We start from the raw sequence: 12,026 nt of genomic DNA on the forward strand, positions 1-12,026 counted from the left end.
TTAATCTGATAAAACAATGTCCATGTGTATATGTAGGTAGAAGTTTCTGTCCCACAAGCTGCTCCCAAGTAACTGACATGGTAACTTAATATTAATTGTAAATTCTTGGCCAATAGCTCAGGCTTGTTACTAGCTAACTTTTACATTTAAATTAATCCATATTTCTTATCTATGCTTTGCCATATGGCTCATGGCTTGTTACCTCATTTTCTACATATTCTGCTTTCTCTGCATCTTCTGGCATCTGTCCTGCCCTGCCCTGCCCTTCTTCCCATCATTCTCAGTTTTGCTCTCCCACCTAACTTTATCCTGTTCAGCAATTGGCCAGTCAGCTTCCTTATTAAAACAATCACAGCGAACCACCAGCAAGGATCTGGTCAAGATGGGAGAGCCAGCTGATATCCAGGGTTCTTCAGCACATGAACTTACTCCAAGAGGATCATATCCCAGTATGTGTTCATGTCCACCAGCGCAGTATTTTTTGGAAGACCCAGAAATTTCTAGAAACTTAAGCCTGCATATTCCCCAAGTTACGCCATCGCATCCAGATTTCAACCTGCCTTCATTTGCACCTGTGGAAACAGCTATCCAGATTCCTCAAGAGTCTATAAGCAACTCAAGTCTGCAAATGTCTCAAAATCTCCAAATGTACCCAGGGATTCCAATGCAATTAAGCTTCCAAAATCATCTGAATTACCAAATGTATCAAAGTCCCCCATTACCTTCAGGAACACCAATGCAATCAAGTTTCCAATGGCATTCATATCCTGAAAGGAGCTTAGGCCCCCAAGTAACCCCTGGACCATCAATGATATCAAGTATCCCAATGCAACCAGATCTCCCAACACTGGAAACTGTATCAGTGTGCCCTACTGACCAGATGCCCCCAAGTTCCTCTGTGAGTTCTGGTTATGGGGGTTCCCTAGGTCTTATGGTGCCTTCAGATAACTATGGTGACCAGGAAGTCCGTCCAAAGCCTACAAAGATTCAACGGAAGGAACGCACTGTGTATTCTGAGGAACAAAAGCTCCTCCTCCAAGAGTATTTTGATCAGAACAGCCGTCCAAGCACGGAGCAATGTGAGGCACTGGCACAAAAGATTAATGTGACCAAGTGTGAGATCCAGACCTGGTTCAAGAATAAACGTGCTAAGAACAACAGAATAATCAGCAAAAAATTGAAAAAGGACCGCTAGAGTCAAGTGGAAGCTCAAAAGATGTTTCTGGGTTCACCCATTCCCATTGTCCCTTATCTGCCCTTACCTCTGACAAGGTAGAGTCCAAGTCTCCAGGCACATCTACTGTGGCCTCCATTCCCAAACTCAACCCCAGCCTGGAAGCTTCTGTCCATGATGATCAAGACATAGAGGATGCTGGGTGTATTCCCCAAGAGGACTCCCTTGAAGCTGCAGCTCCTGACCCTGGTCAACTCACAGTAGTTGAAGTTCAGCCTGATCCAGCAATGGCTGAAGGGCCAGCCTCAGTGAAAACTCCAGTTCCCACAACAGCTGGAGCTCCTGACCTTGGTCTACCCACATTAGCTGAAGTCCAGACTGACCCATCAGTGGTTGAAGAGCCAGCCTCTGTGGAAGCTCCAGTTCCCACCACAGCTGCAGCTCAAGGACCAGATGATAATCAATACATATATCTATCTTCTGATCAGTTCTGGCAATGGATAGGTGAGGATCTGGACACGTGGAAGGACTCATAGTCTCAGTTACATACTTACTGAATCCAAAAAATAACTGGTGCCCTGGACCAGTCTAGGCTGAGAAATCTTTATAGTAAGGAATAGGTGTGGTGGATCATGTCCTCAATTTAAGGATTTGTTAGAATGATGCAGGCTAATCTGTATTGTTTTAGGCCAGTGTGATTCATATACTCAAAAATTTCTTTTTGAAAGAATATTAAGAGTCTTTCAACAATTTAAAAGATTAAGTATTGTCCTGTTACATCTCAGTTAAATAAAAGTAGAAAACATTTTCTGCAAAAAAAAAAAATAAAAAAAAAAAAAACAATCACAGCGACAAATCTTCACAGTGTACAAAAGAATTATTCCACAGAATGTATATTGAAAGCATTCAAGAATGTAGGGTTCTGCTGGGAAAAATGGCAGGAAACAACACTGGAAAATGGCAAGTTTCTGCAGCACCAGAGAATGCCGGAAGGTGGCAGGAACTGGAACTACAGCTACAGAGAAGGGGAGAGAAAAATCAGGGAGAAGCAATGTCCTTACTCCAAATGTGACCCTATGGTATGAAAGCTGTGGAAAAAGACAAAACAGAAGGCAGAAATGTGATGTCACAGGGTCCAGGAGGGGATGAGTCAGGGTCTAGTAGGGGAGGAAATGCAAACTCCTGAAGAAGATAAGTATGATCTAATCACATTTGCCAATAAGGACACCTCTGCGAGGCAGCAGGTTTTATATTTCCTTTTAACAGGGCTAAACTAATCTAATTACAATTTGCAGTGCTGATACCCCAGGATGAGCTAGTCAGGGTCAGGGTCAAAGCCTTGTCTACCTGGCTTCAGACACTCACTGCCCAGTCAATGTGGGAAGGCTCTTAGCTGAAGAGCTGAAGACTTAGGGTAAGTTGTTTCACTTGAATCTCCGTGCTTCACCCCTGCAAATTGGAGTGCATTGTGGTTCTGTGAATTCTAAAACACAGAACTCTAAAACATTCCCAAAGTATGTTTCAGTATCACTGGGATACAAATCCTTAGTGTCCCCCAGACCTACATACAAATAAATGGTAAGAATGGGACCCTGTCTTGTGTTGAACGGCTTCTTTTGGTCATTCAGATGCAAGTTAGAGATGGAGAACATCTACCTTGTACAGATGGAGTTCCTCACACACCTGATGAATGTGGTTTGATTTATTTATTCATTCATTTTCTTTTGTGAATTCAGGAGGAAGGAGCTGTTATTTTTGAGGCTCCTCATGTGGTTTTGAACTGAGGAGAAAGAGCACTACTGGATATGGAAGACCATTAGAGAGGAGATGAACGTAACTGTAGAGAGAATTATCTGGGGTGTTTTAAAGGCAGAGATCCCAGGACGTTGCTTTAGATAGCTCAATCAGACTCAGCAACAAGGGGCTGGGCAGGTGGGCAGACCAACCAGATGGCTCTGGCATGGAGCTGGGCCGGTGGGCAGAACAACAGGATGGCTCTGACATGGAGCTGGGCAGAACAACAGGATGGCTCTGACATGGAGCTGGGCAGAACAACAGGATGGCTCTGATATGTAGATGGGCAGGTGGACAGACCAACTGGATAGCTCTGATATGTAGATGGGCAGGTGGGCAGACCAACCAGATGGCTCTGACATCTGGTTTATCTTCTAGTGAATTGCTCAAGGCTCCGAGTTTCAAGCCAGATATTCTGTCTTCCTTCCGTGGATAGCTCCCGTCCTAATTCACCCTATATAGAAACAATTAATTGGAACGCCATTCTAGGCCTCTGCTTGCCTAGGAATATTAGATGGAAAGTGTGGCAATATGTATGAGGAACTTTCTGCCATTTTCCCAAACTCCTAAGACCAACGAAAGCCTAGAAAAAAATACACAGCTAAGATTTAACTCAGTAATGACATTTTGGGGGCTGTGGTCAAAATAGTGAGCTGTTTGAAAACTATCCAAGGCAGTGGTGAAGAAGGGCCTCAACACTATGAAGACTGAACAGTTGTTTAGTTTACTACTGCTTTTGAGCCTGGTACCAGACTAGCTATGTTTCAGGCATTAGACTGTGTGTTTACTGACATGATACTATGAGGGACTGGGATTCACTCTGCTATGGATTAAGAAGAGGTTGCACAAAATAAGAAAGAGTGAGATTAGGATTGGCAATCAGGTGTCAGAACATGGTCCAGGAATGGAGCTGTGTGAGGAGAATTCTGTGAGAGAACACACCAAGAAAGTAAGACAAGAGTCTTGAGACATCAGTTCCTTCAAAACATGGGTTTGTTTTTGGGATGTATTCTGTGCCCCTCCCAAGTATAGCAGATAGATGTCTGAGATGAAGAATGGTTCATTTTCTGAATTGGATTTCCTCAAAAAACCTCCATGGTCCATACTTCCTCTGGAGGCCATATTGGTATCCATGGTCCATGCTGCGGCCCCAGGGTATGATGAAGCCCGAGGTCCAAGTGCATATCTGTAGTCTGGGCCACCACTGAATGATGCTGATGTCTGTAGTTCATACTGCTGCTGAAGGCCATGTCTGAAGCCATGGCCATATTGCAGCCAGGGCCTGTGTTGACATCTAAGGCCCATGTTACCACTGAGGGCTATGTAGATGTCTGTGGTCTATGCCACTGCCTGAAGCCATGTTGGTGTCTGTGGGCCATGCTGCCACTGGGGGCTACACTGATGTGGGTGGCCTGGGCTATGTTGATGTCTGTGGTCCATGTTGTTGCTGGGACTCATGTTTGGATCTGTGGTCCTATTGCAGCCAAGGGCTGTGTTGAAGTCCATGGCCTGTGTTACCACCCAAGGTAGTGGGGGATGTCAGTGGTCTGTGCCACTGCCTGAAGCCATGTCAAAGTTCGTGGGCCGTGCTGCCCATGGGGCCATGTTGATGTGGGTGGCCTGTGCAGCAACCTGGGGCCATGTTGATGTCTGTGGTCTGTCTGTGGTCTATGCTGCCACTTGAGGCCATGTTGATGTCCATGGGCCAGGCTGTCACAAGGCTATGGGCCATGTTTCCCCAGAGGCCATGTTGATGTCCTCTGCTGTTGATGGCCTGAGGTGCTGCCGGAAGGCTATGATGGTGTCCATGGTCCATGCTTCAGCAGAGGGCTTTGTTGATGTCCATGGCCTGTACTGCCACCAGGGACCAAACAGAGGTCCTTGGCACTTGCTGATGCTGGTGACCATGTGGATGTTCATGGTCGGTGCTGTCACCAGAAACCATGTAGGAGACCATGACCCATGCTCCCACTGACTGTAAAGGGCAAGGGAGCTACTTTTGCAGTGGTATCAATGATTGTAGACTCACAGTTGAGAAAGAGGGACAGGGAAGGCTTCTGTGACAACCCCTACCCCCCAACTCCCAACCCAAAAGTAACAACCTAAAAAGGAAGCCATCAAAGAGAACTCTTAGAAATTGTAATAAGGATGCTGAAGGGTAGCTCTCCACAACTGATGGCTTCTGTAGGTTGTGGAGAAAGACTCAGTTTTCTTTAAGGGGCTGGGAGTTTGACCATGCTCCAGTGAGTATATGGACAACACAATTGGGTTTGATTTTCCCCCCTTCTCCTCTTCCTCCCTTTTTTTTTTTGTCGGAAGAGGTTAAAAGGGTGGGGGATAGATGTGGGAGGACTGGAAAGTGAGTGTGACTGGGGTGCATGATGTGAAATTCCCAAATAATCAATAAAAATACTATATTGAAAAAAAATCTGATTGTTAGTTAAGGGTAATAAAATATAGCAAGGATCAAATCCAAATAACTATTGATGTTGGATCCTTCTCTGATTTACCAATTGAGCAAGAAGAGTAAGAAAAGCAGTTAATATTTTTGGCCCTTATGGATTCAAATACCTGTAGTTCTTCCTTTGCCTCTCAGGATAATATAAAAGGACTGCCCAATGCTGCCTCTCCTTCTAGAGTTTTAAATAGATTGATTAATACATAATTAGGTATTCCAAAAGTAGGATGTAGCCAATTAATACCTCCTAATAATTTCTGAAAGTTGTTAGCTGTTTTTAAATTGTCTTCTCTAATGGAAATGTGTGTGTGTGTGTGTGTGTGTGTGTGTGTGTGTGTGGTTTAACAGTTATTTTAGCAACTAGCTGTCTCAAATATTTCACAGTGTTGATTTTTGTACTTTTTCAGGTGCAACAATAATGCCATTTTTATGTAGCATATCCTGAGTCATGTCATACATAGATTGTAGCTCTTTCTCTTTGGAGGTGACTAACAGGTTGTCATCCATATAATGAATAATATAAGCCTGAAGGAAGACTTGCTTCACAGGCTCTAAAACCTTTCCTACATAGTAATGACACATAGTAGGGGAGTTTGTCATAACTTAAGGTAATACAGGCCATTGATATTAGAGGTGAGGTTCTTTATGATTGAGTGAGGGAACAGGAAAGGTGAGATGCACCTTATTATCAGGATGAATATGTATTGTATAGAAGCAATCCTTTAAATCTAGAATGATTAAAGGCCAAGCTTTAGAAATAGCTGTGGGCATAGGAAAACCAGGCTGTAAAGCTCCTATTTGCCACATGGTGGCATTAACATTCTGTAAGGCAATCAACAGTCTCCATCTACCAGATTTTATTTACAAAAACAGGAGAATTCCAGGGAGAAAAAGAGGATTCTATGTGCCCAGCTGTTCTCTGACTTACTGGTGAAGAGCCTGTGACTTTTCTTTAGAGAGGGACCATTGAGGTGTCCAGCCTCACTGGATTTCCATGTAATTTTTATAGGTGGTATTTTTTCAGTGACCCCCCCTGTGAAAAACCCAATCCATATTTATGATTTTGTCCTTGTGGGAATATAGGATCTGGAATCCCTTGTAACTCTTCCCAGTCCTTTTCCTTTTTGAACCCCATTCTTTTCATTAACCTCATGCTTGTGAAGAATAGGCAGCATTAGAGGTGGGAATATAGATTTCTGCATTAGTTTGTTGTAGAAAGTATCTTCCCCAAAGAGTAATTGGAACATGAGTAACGTAAGTCTGTAGGACTGCCATTATGCCTTCTGGACTTACACGGTGTAATTTTGTAGCACTTTGTTTAGTCTCCTTAGAGCTTATAGCTCCCAACCCTCTTAAGGTTGAATTTACCTCCATAACAGGCTGATGTGGGGTTTATACTCTGAGGGTTAAGAAAGGGTCACCTGAGTAAAGTTCTCATGAGTTCAAGCTGTGTACAATTGCAAGGAAAAAACACATGTAGCAAAAACTACATATAAAGGCATATAAAGGATAGTTTAAACATTTAATTGATTAACAACAGCAAGCATTAGTGAATAATCTAAAGTAAACTCACTCCTATCTGCTACACATGGGAGGAACATGAAAACACATTCCAAGAACAATTCTGTGTTTTGAAGAAACAGGTCATTAGACTCTTGTCTTATTTTCTTGCAGTTTTCTCACAAGAGCTCAGAATTGTCCTCACATGACTTCATTCTTGGACCGTGTTCTAAGATGCCACTCTGATGAAGATTCCTGGAAAGAATGGAATTAACCATCTGTTATGATCTGAATGGGAAATGTCCCCTACAGGTTCATATATTGAGGGCTTGGTTACAAGCCGATGGGCTTTGAGGAAGTGACTGGATCCTAATGGCTCTGATATAAACAGTGGTCTAATCCCTTCTAGATTTATCATATCATGCATTATTTGAATGTGGTGGAAACTATGAGGTAGAGCCTATATAGAGGAAATAGGTCACTAAAAAAACCATATCTTGTCCTGGCCACGCCCCTCTCTCCGCTTCCTGCCCATCAGGTGAGTAATCTATGAAATGCTCCCATTGCTGTGATGCTTGGCTTCACGGGAGCCACAGCTCAACAGTCAGTTGTCTGAGACTATAAGCTAAATTCAATTTTTACCCCTTTAAATCATGTCAGGATTCTGTTACAGTTAGAACAAGTTAACCAACATTCCAGCTGACCTAACAGAAATATAACCTCTTCTAGAAATATATCCAAAGAAAAGAATATCAGCATGTCAAAGAAATAGTCCTCATTTTCATTGCAAAAAATTTCACAATAGCGGAAATAATCACAGTGTCACAATACTCCCCGGTGTCAGAGTCGACTTCCGGTCGCCTGCTTATCAAGATGTAGCCAGCACCATGTCTGCCTGCATGCCACCCTGTTGCACCATGATGATAATGGACTACACCTCTGAAGATGTAAGCCACGCCACCTAAATGCTTTCTTTATAAGAATTGCCATGGCCGTGGTGTCTCTTCACAGCAGTAAAAACCCTAACTAAGACAGAAGTTGGTACCAGAGACTGGAGTATTGCTGTGATCGGCCGGACCATGTATTCATTTGGAGGAATTTGGACTTAGGTCCTTTCGGTTTGGAAAGCAGTGGGATGCTTTAAGTACTGTTTCATACTAGTACTCATACTAGTAGTAACATGGAAGACAGTAGTGCTAAGAGTTATTCGAACTATGAGGGGCTCACTCAAGAGGTTTCAGAGGAGAAGAGTTTTAGTATGTTGCCTACAATCATTCTTGTGATATTTTGGTGAAGAAAGTGGCTGCTTTTTGCCCTTTTCCAAGGAGTCTGCCCGAGGCTAAAGTAAAGAGTTTTGGAGTAATTCCCTTGGCAGAGGAAATCTCAAAATAGCCTAGTATTTTGTGGTTATTACTGTTAACTCTAAGATATATAATGAACAGTATCAAGCTGATTGAGGGGAAAAGTAGCACCAAAAGGTGGAATGGAACTAAATCCTGTGTTCAAGGAGATAAACAGATTAAGAAATGGAATAAAGGGAGTGGTGACCTCAGGACAAGATTCCACCCAGCTAGATTTTCAACTTGTGAAAAGGAATTAAAGAAAAACTTAGAGCTGTGTGTGGTAGTGTATGCATTTAATCCCAACACTGGGAAGGCAGGGGCTGGCAGATCTCTGAGTTTGGGGCCAGTCTGGTCTACAGAGAAAGTTTCAGGACAGCCAAGTTTAGACAGTGGAAGACAGAAAGCTGGTGAAGATGTAATTGAACAAGGGTCACATTCCAGCCCAAGCAAGCAGCAGAACTTGGCAGCTTCAGCCACATGGTTCTGGTTTTAGAGTTAAGGCTGGAGCCGGGATCACACCTTCCTCTGAAAACATGACGCAAACTGGAAGTTGGGTGAGGCTATGGAATCTCCAGTCTGCCGGCAGAGATGTACTTCCTCCAGCGAGGCTGCACCACCTACCGGAACAGTACCACTAATGGGGGACCAAGTGTTGGTTAAACTGTGTGCTGCACGTGGCTGGCCGCTGCCCCCAGAGGCCATGCCTGCGGAGGAGAGTGCTGATCAGAAGAATCGCAGCCATGGTTACCTTTTTAGAGCTTTATTGGGGGGGGGGAGGGAGAGAAAGGAAGGGGGGGACAGGCAGAAGGAGAGAGCGGAAAGAGAAGAAGGGGGAGAGGACAGACGGAAGGAAGGAGCGGAAAGGAAAGAGAGAGGGACGCTCAGAGGGCCCACTTGCTTTTTAGGCTGGGATGCCGCTGCAGGCTGATGACATAATTAAGACCGAATCCTTACACCAAGTATTCAAGGTCATCAGCCTGTGGGAGACATTTATCACTCAAACCACCACAGAGGTTAAGTGAAATACCTTTAATATTAGTTTCACCTGTTTCTTTTTTGTTAATGTGACTATTAAAAATTTATTTTCAATTTAATTATTTATAGTGAATCATTTAAAAAAATTTCACTTATTTTTAATTGTGTATGTGTTTCTGTGTATTGTGGGGTACATATACATGAGCACAGGTGAAAGGGAGAGGCATGAGATCACGTGGGAGCTGGAGTTACAGGCGGTTAATAAACTCAAGTCTTCTGTAAGAGCATCATGTGGTCAACTTCCACAGCCCTATGTGGCTACAAGAAAATTTAAATGACACTTACGTATTGTAGTTGCGGGGATAGTTTGTAGTATTGTAGTTGCTGAGGCAGAAGGATCATGAGTTTGAGACTAGCCTTGGCTACATAGTAAAGGCCAGCCTGAGATATATAACTAGACTCTGTCTAAAAACATTTTTAATTGCATCTGTGACTCATATGTGCAGCTCACACAGTATTTTGATGGGACCCCCAGCTGAGAGTTTTAACAGTCATCTCAGAAACATTCCGGTACAAGGCCAACCACGAAGTCTGCTAGCTTAGGTCCAGCTATATGCCAAATGCCAGGAAGTGCAAGGTAGGGAAAACAGAACTTTATACTATTGATATTTTTGATGCACATTCATTTTGCAGAAGTTAATTACCAAGTAATGTGTGCAACCAACATCCTCATCTAATACCTGGCTTTCCTCTTCCCTTCCTGACCTAACTTGGTAAGGTGCCTTCTCACTACCTATCATCAGTGTTCCCACGGTTGTCTAATCATGGTTTGCTTAACTCAAACTCAGACTATCCAACTCTTTTATACCTGACACTCCTCTTCAGGAAACACATCAGCTCTCAACACTGAATGATCTAAAGTCCTTTGATATCCCACTCACCATTCTCTGAAGAATAAATTTCAACCCCCTAGCACGACCTAGGTCCTGACAATGGACAGAGCATACACTCAAGAGGTGCGTGGGAGGGACTGCAAAGTTGAGAGGATTTGTAATGATGACAGCAGGCTATAATAAGGAAGCTCAGGTGACTGCTGACAGTTGAACCCCACTGTCCTCTTTAGAGGAGAAGGAGCAGGGGACTGAGCAGTAGCTGGTTGTGCTGGCTAATTCTGTATCAACTTGACACAAGCTAGAGTCATCTGAGAGGAGGGAACTTCAGTTGAGAAAATGCCTCCATAAGACTGGGCTATAGGCAGGCCTGTAGAGCATTTTCTTAATTAGTAATCGATGTGGGAGGACTCAGCCCCCTTTAGGGAGGGGCCATCCCTGGGCAGGTGGTCCTGGATTCTGTAAGAAAGAAAGCTGAGAAAGCCAGTTAGCAGCATTCCTCCATGGTCTCTGCATCAGTCCGTGTCCAGGTTCCCTCATGGTTTGAATTTCTACCTTGGCTTGCCCCAGTGGATTATGATTCAGGCTATCAGCCAAACAAACCCTTTCCTCCCCAAGTTTCTTTTGGTCATGGTATTTCATCAAAGTAATTGCAACCCTAACTAGGACACTGGTATACTACATGACCTAGTTTCTTAAGGTTCAGAAGAACAGAAGTTGTGGCCACCTGTAGTAGAATGTAGTCCTTGCCAACCTGTAAGAACAGAGAACTCCCCTTGAACTCCCCTCTCTTTCTGTACTTCCATTTCTAGAGCCCAACTGAGAGAGAGAGAGAGAGAGAGAGAGAGAGAGAGAGAGAGAGAGAGAGAGAGAGAGAGAGAGAGAGAGACTGTAGCTAAGTCTCCTGGGCACAGAGCAGGTAGAGATACATGGGCCACCCACCTGAGGTCAAAGGATACCATTTGTCACATGGACCTGATCCAATGCATAACTATCCACCCACCTCAAACTGCTACCTCTCTAGGTTGCCTGCGAAATCCTCCTACAATGCAGACTTCATCACATCACACCCTGTGTAAAACCCTTCAGTGACCCTGTTTGGTCTGTAGGAAGAAGTCTAGAACTACAACAAGACCCTTTATCACCTCACTGCTCAACAGCTTACTTACCACAGATTTTTAAATCAATACATTTGACTCACCACAAACTCCTTAAAGAGACATCCTTACCTCTTACCTCCTGGGTCCTACTACTGAGAGGGGCCTGTTTGCCAGACAGAATCTACCTTTCAGTCACCATCAGAAAACATTCAAGTCTTTTGTCCTATTAGAGCTGCTGTCAGAACTGTGGCTCCCAAGATCAGCAGAAGGACACCATGATGACACTAAAGAACATGCACTGAAGTCCACAGCATAGACACGTGGCTGGTGGAACCTGGATAAGACTTTAATCATAGCCATAGAACTGTTCCTAACATTTCATTCACTGGGACCATGTTGGAAATACATTTTACATTGAGGCCCAGTTCACCCCTCTAAAAATATTGCCAGCCTTCAACATTAACTTGATAGTCTAATTGTATAATTTCATAATAAAAAGTATAAAAGCAAAGAACAGTTGAAGAAACTTAAATCAATTCATTAAATCAAATGGTTGGCCTTTGAATCTTCTGAAGATTTAATTTTATATGTATGAGTGTTTGCCTTCATGTGTGTATGCACACTATGTGCATGCCTGGTGTCCATGGAGGCTGGAAGAGGTGTGCTTAGGAACTGAATGCAGGTCCTCTGTAAGAGCAGCCAATGCTCTTAGCTGCTGAGCCATCTTTCCAGCCACTAAAATCAGACTTCAAAATGGTTTTGTTTCTAAAAGCTTGTTTGAAACACTCATAT

The sequence above is a fragment of the Peromyscus maniculatus genome, chromosome 4 (assembly GCF_049852395.1).
Source record: "Peromyscus maniculatus bairdii isolate BWxNUB_F1_BW_parent chromosome 4, HU_Pman_BW_mat_3.1, whole genome shotgun sequence".
Taxonomy (NCBI): domain Eukaryota; kingdom Metazoa; phylum Chordata; class Mammalia; order Rodentia; family Cricetidae; genus Peromyscus; species Peromyscus maniculatus.